This window comes from Phocoena phocoena, chromosome 13 (genome assembly GCF_963924675.1).
Source record: "Phocoena phocoena chromosome 13, mPhoPho1.1, whole genome shotgun sequence".
In the NCBI taxonomy this organism is placed as follows: domain Eukaryota; kingdom Metazoa; phylum Chordata; class Mammalia; order Artiodactyla; family Phocoenidae; genus Phocoena; species Phocoena phocoena.
The window spans coordinates 15,420,556-15,427,453 of NC_089231.1; positions in this window are offsets into that span (position 1 = coordinate 15,420,556).

The following is a 6,898-nucleotide window of genomic DNA, read 5'->3' on the forward strand; positions in this document are numbered from 1 at the left end:
CAATCTCAGGAGCACACAATTCTTCCCCCACCTCTCCTCAGCTTTACTGGGTTGTAGTTGAAATATAATAGTGTGTAAATTTAAGGCACACATACATTTTGATCTGATATCAATGTATCAAAATGATTATTACCCCATTGTGTTAGCTAACACGGTCCAACCCCTCACATAATTACCTTTTCTTTTCTGTGGTAAGCACATTTCCAGATCTATTCTCAGCAACTTTCAAGTATATGATACAGTATTGTTAACCACAATCACCATCTGTACATTAGATTCCCCTAAACATATTCATTTTATAACTGAAAGGACAACATAATGATAAAAGTGCTCTAATTAGATTCTGGACAGAACCCACGGCTTTACATGACAATTTGGTTACAATGCTCAAGTTCATTCTACTGACACACTCCACACACACACACACACACACACACACACACACACACACAGAGGCACAACAGCCAGGGCAAATAGAAATAACTATGAAAGGCAATGATTCCTAATTTCTGAATTAAGGAATGTACATGAGAAGAGGAAATATACAAATTGCTATGCTTTCTCAAGAGCTTAGAAATAATTTTATAGAAATCAATATATTTCTAGCCAAACACAATACATAACAATATATTTTAAAATAATATAAAGAGAGAAATGACATCTGGAAGGACTAGGAATGTTTGTGTAATCGAATGGTTTCTTACTTGGGTAAGATCTCCTACGTAAAAAGGGGAAGTCATCTATTCTTAGTTCCTTGGATATCCATCTATGTAAAAGAGGAAGAGAAAAAAGCCCCCTTTCCCCCACCCCCAGCAAAAAGTGTGATTTTACTTTAGAACAAATCAGGAAACTTAAATATGCTGTCTCTATGATTTCTCTGTTTATAGACATTTTTTTTTTACACAATGTCATAACCCGTATATATAATATGTTAAGTATTTCTAATGGAACTGAAGGACACTCTACTTCCTGAAAAGAACTTTGGGGACCGGAGCACAAAATTCTGACCAATTGGGACTGAAAAGTGGGGACTTGCATAGAAGACACTCCTTGAGATTTCTAGAGTCACCCAAGCCCTCCATCAGTTCCCATATTTTGAGAAGATTCTTTGCAACTGTGGTTTCTAATGTCACTTTCCAGTAGGAGGGGAATCTTTCTGAGAAGCTATTTTTAGCTGAGAGTTTGTTTTTGTTTTTAAGTCACAAGTTTTCAGTTCTATAATGTTATTCAGCAAATAAGTCTCCTGTTTTTGTTTTTTATACCCACAGGCTCCTAGATAACTAGGAGAAGGTAAATGGATTAGATAATATTAAATGGGTATAAATTTCATATAGTATCTTATTTAATTGCCATTGCCGCCATGTGGAATAAATGTTTCAGTTTTACAGGATTTGAAAACTGACCTTAGCTACATAGCTAGTAAAGTGGGACAGAGGTGGGGTTCAAACATGAGTTTTTAATTTTGAAATTCAGGCCAGGTGAAGGTCCTTAATGGTGGCTCACATCAGCATCTTATGAATTCCAATGAGGAAGGTTAAGTCCAGGTAATTTGACATTACCACCATCGACATGACACCATTTCTGCTTTGATTGCTTAAATGACCAAATATGCATATAGTCCACTCTGAAACCGTAAAATAAATTTATATAAGAGGATTTATTGTACTTATATTTTGGTTACTAGTTGCTTGTTGTTTATTCAGTCTTCAATTGGAGCTGTTCTGGAAAATGCCATTCCAGGTAGGCTTTGTAATAAATAGGCTGTCATACTTTTTAATGCAATCATATCCATTTAGAATTTTGTCCTAAAAGGATTTATTTCAGAGAACCGTGAAGTTATTGGAATAGGAAGCTTTCTTGTGGCCTCCTCTGCTTTCTCTAGATTGGCAGTTTTCCAGGCTTTTTCTCATTGTTTTCCAGGATTCTTTGTGGAGGACAGAATCTTGGAGCAAAATCTGGACTCTCATTCTGGCAGACTGAACATTCTATAATGCCTGGAAATAGTCACTTCTACATGCTTGTGTAAATATAAGGATAGGCCTGGTTGTTTTCAGAGCAGCATCAGTTATATTCATTTCCTGCCCTACCTATACGCTTAGAAGAATCTTGAGATTTTGTGCCTTTTTTTTTTTTTTTAAATTATGAACTATGGAGAACAGTATGGAGGTTCCTTAAAAAACTAAAAATAGAGTTACCGTATGATCCAGCAATCCCACTCCTGGGCATATATCTGGGAAAGACGACATCTCTAATTCAAAAAGATACATTCAATTCCAGCTTTCATAGCAGCACTATTTACAATAGCCAAGACATGGAGGCAACTTAAGTGTCCATCAACAGGTGAATGGATAAAGAAGATGTGGTATATATATATATATATATATATATATATATATATACACATACACACACACACACACACAATGGAATACTACTTAACCAGAAAAAAGAGTGAAATCATGCCATTTGCAGCAACATGGATGGCCCTAGAGATTATCATACTTAGTGAAGTCAGACAAAGACGAATATCAAATATCACTTATACGTGGAATCTAAAAACATGACATAAATGAACTTATTTACAAAACAGAAATAGACTCACAGACATAGAAAACAAATTTCTGGTTACCAACGGAGCAGAGGGAGGGGGATAAATTAGGAGTTTGGGATTAACAGATACACACTACTATATATAAAATAGATAAACAACAAGGACCTACTGTATAGCACAGGGAACTATAGTCAATATCTTGTAATAATGGGAAAGCATATAATATATGTAATATTCAATATATAATATAATGGAATGGAATGAAATATATATAATAGAATATATAATGGAAAAGAATCTGAAAAAGAATATATATATATACATTTTGTATATATATATATAAATCAAATCAACTATACTTCAATTTAAATTTTTTCTTTAATTTTTTAAAAAGAATTAATGTTTAAAAGAAAAAAAAGAAGAATTAATGGTGAAGGCCAAAGTTTTTATCGTGAAGGCCCAATGTTATAAGGCTTAATATTAGGATCTCCCGGCTGGACATGACTTATTTAAGTGTCTTGAACTTTTTTTTTTAAATATTTATTTATTTTGGCTGTGCCAGGTCTTAGTTGCGGCACGTGGGATCTTCGTTGCGGGATCTTTTTTCTTTTTTACTTGCAGCATGTGGGCTTCTCAGTTGTGGCATGCATGCGGGACCTAGTTCCCTGACCAGGGGCCCAGGGATCGAACCTGGGCCCCCTGCAATGGGAGTGCAGAATCTCACTCACTGGACCACCAGGGAAGTTCCCTGAACTATATTTTAATACTCACAGCAGCGTTGAAAGAAATGATAGCAAGAAGCAGCATAATTAATTACTCAAGGTCAAATTATGAATAATTCTAGGTTTTTTAAAAATGGTGTAACGTCCAGGGCTTCCCTGGTGGCGCAATGGTTGAGAGTCCGCCTGCCGATGCAGGGGACACGGGTTCGTGCCCCGGTCCGGGAGGATCCCACACGCCGCGGAGCGGCTGGGCCCGTAAGCCATGGCCGCTGAGCCTGCGCGTCCAGAGCCTGTGCTCCGCAACGGGAGAGGCCACGACAGTGAGAGGCCCGCGTACCGCAAAAAAAAAAAAAAAAAAAAAAATGGTGTAACGTCCAAAAGAAGGTCTCAAAAACACGTCAAGAGAAATAAATCTTTATATTCTTTGCAAACTTTAGAAATAGTTGCTAAAATGTATATGACTCATTAGGTTTTTAAAAGAAACAAGAAAAGAGTGAGCAGCAATACTTAAGAACACTAAATTTTAAAGAGGAATAGAATTCAGGATTAAAGTCATTACATAAAATAATGAAGGGAAACAAGTTCAGAATTGGGAGTCTACGGTTCTAAGCCTGGCTCTGTTTCTAACTCTATGTGATCTTGGGTAGGTCACCTCCTGTTTCTGGATTTCAGGGGAAATAATACTAGGACCTCACCCTTGTTTACTCTCATTAAGTATCAGATTTCTCATCTGCCTCCTCAAAAATGTTTTGAAAAGGAACTCTCAGTCTTCAGGTTATAACAAAGGCGATTTTCAAGGCAGCAAAAGTCTTCATCGAAATTTGCCCTGGGGTCCTTCTGTTGGTTTGCATATTCATTAGCTCATCCAGTCCCACATCACAAAGCAGCTCAGTAAAACAGGGATTTTTTAAATTTATTTCTACAGTAGTAAAATTCCTTTTTATTTCAACATGCTCTCTTTTACATGAAAGTGCATGTTCTGTCTTCAACAGCAATGTTGGTCTTTAAAAAAATGAAAATATATAATAAAAGATGAATAAGATAGAAATAAAAACTGTCACATGCATACAATCCCAACAGGTGACAGTGGCCTGAATTTTCTCCTCTCATTTGTGATCTTCAATTACAGTATTTTTCTTTTTTAAATGAAATTTGGGTAAAACCATTTGTTGTGTTCATAATGTTGCCATGTTGTTGGGTGCATTAAAAATAAAAAATAGAAAGAATGGGAGAAAGACATAATCCCTCTATCTTCTTTTTTTTTCTATTAAATACAAATATATTTTTCTCCTTGTATAAGTAATCTATGTTTATTTTAAAAATTTCAAAAGCTTAGAAATATTAGAATTGAGAAGCAAATCCTCTGTTATCTCATTCAACCAGAGATAATTCATTATTTTTAGTGTATGACTTTCTAGACTTGTTTATATGAATACATCAAGCATATGTGCACATATATATTTAGAACAAATCATAACACATTTCCCATTCTGTAATCTTGTCACACTTAGTGATATATCTTAACATCTTTTCCATATATCTCTCTCATTAGGCAAATGGCATAAATAATAGTACATGCCATCATCAATAACCAATGTGCTGGAAATTCCCTGGCGGTCTGGTGGTTAGGACTCCGTGCTTTCACCACCAAGGGCCTAGGTTCAATCCTTGTTTGGGGAACTAAGATCCCGCAAGCTGTGCAGTGAGGCAAATCAATCAATCAATCGATCACCAATCTATTAGTGACGGACATTTTGTTGGTTTTCAGTATTTTGCTATTATACATATGCTACGGGGAACATCCTTGGACACTGGTATCTTAGCATTCTTCTATACATATCTCTGAATAGATAAATTCTAAGTGAAATTGTGGAATCAAGGATATTTTAATATTTGAAAACTATTCTGTGGAAGTATATAATGGCATTTATATTTACATTCCCTCTAATGGCCTTTGAGAACGCATGACCTACAGTCTCACCAAGCATTTGTCACTCATACATGCTGTAGAAATTATTTTCTCCAATTTGGTGTTTGTGCTTAACTTTGTGATATATTTTTGCATATAGAGTTTTCACCTTTTTAGGTATTTAGATTTGGCTATCTTTCCCTTTACAGATCTTAGCATTGGTTCTATTCTAAGCAGGCCCTACCCCATCAATTATAAAAATATTTTCCACTGTGTACTACCAGTATTTTCTTTTACCTCATTGAAGTCATCCATATAGTTACTTCTTTTTTTTTCTCCCCAGAGGGAAACAATTTGACAAACTGCCCTCCAGAAAGGTCATACCCATCTACATTCCCACCAGCAGTGAATGAAAATATGTTTTAACAGTGTTTGACCACACTGCACATTGCCTTTCATTTTAATATTTGTCAATTTGAAAAGAAAAAAATATTTCCCTCTTATTTTACTTCACATTTCCTTTATTTTTAATGAAACCATCTTTTAAGATATGTGCATTTACAATTTTTGTTTTTTCTCCTGAAACTTAAGTTATGTCCTTTGTTATATTTTTCTGCTGGGCTTCACTTTTTTTTTTTTTTAAATCGATTCGCAAGAGTTCTTTATATTTTCTTATACATTTACAACACAATCAGAAAAGGAATGTGAAAGTTACGACCTTTTTTTTTCATTATGTATGTTGCAAATGTTTTGAATTGTATTTTAAACTGTGTGTGATAGGGATGAAGCCTCAGATTGTGCAAACAGAGCTGTTGACCAGAGGTAAATACCATAGTGCGGGCAGGGGCTGGGGAAGGGGGTAAAGAAAACTTTCCAAACAGTTTATGGTAAATGTCAGGACAAAACACGCCCCTCCCTCCCCAAAAACAAGGCCCCACAAAGTATGACTCATTCTCATGCTAACAGTCGTGTGTTGATGGTGGCTCAGGAGCTGAGTCTGGGGCTCGCCCACAAAGGGCCGTGAGGGAAATGGATGGAGGAGAAGAGCGGCCAAAAGGGAGGGGAGGGGATGCCAAGGCCTTAGGGGCTCACCGAGCCTCTTAATACTCCATAAGATGCTCTTGGGGAAGATCGTCATAGACAAAATTAGGTATTTTGTCTCTGCTTTGGTTTACCCATGTAAGGCACAGGTGAGGACAGAGAATTCGGTACATAAAATACTGTGCGACATAAGAGAAATGTGCTTTTTCTCTCTTAAGCCAGAGCTCTGGGGTCACAGGTGTTTGGGCTCCAAATTACCAAACCCCCACCCCCCCGCCCGCAACAGCTACCCCAGCAATCAGAGAGCAGTACATTTCACTTATCAACACAGAAAACAAATGATTTTTATACCTTGCCCATAATGCTCAACGCTTATGACTTTGCATCTCCCTGTTTCAAAGCTCTGGATTTGTATATGTGTCAATCCCAACCTCAATTATACTCCAATACAAATTAATTTAAGAAAGAAATAAATAAAGCATTTTACAGTGGGGAAAAAAAAAAGCTCTGGATTTGAAATCCCGGCCTTCTCACAGCCATGCCGAGCTACGTTTGACATCACCATCGCTAATTCTATGCTTCGTTAAAATCTTGGCACATAAGTGCCAAGAGCATGATGCTTCCCATTTTGCTGTACACGTTTCCATGGATATCTGCACATTATCCCCGTGTTCG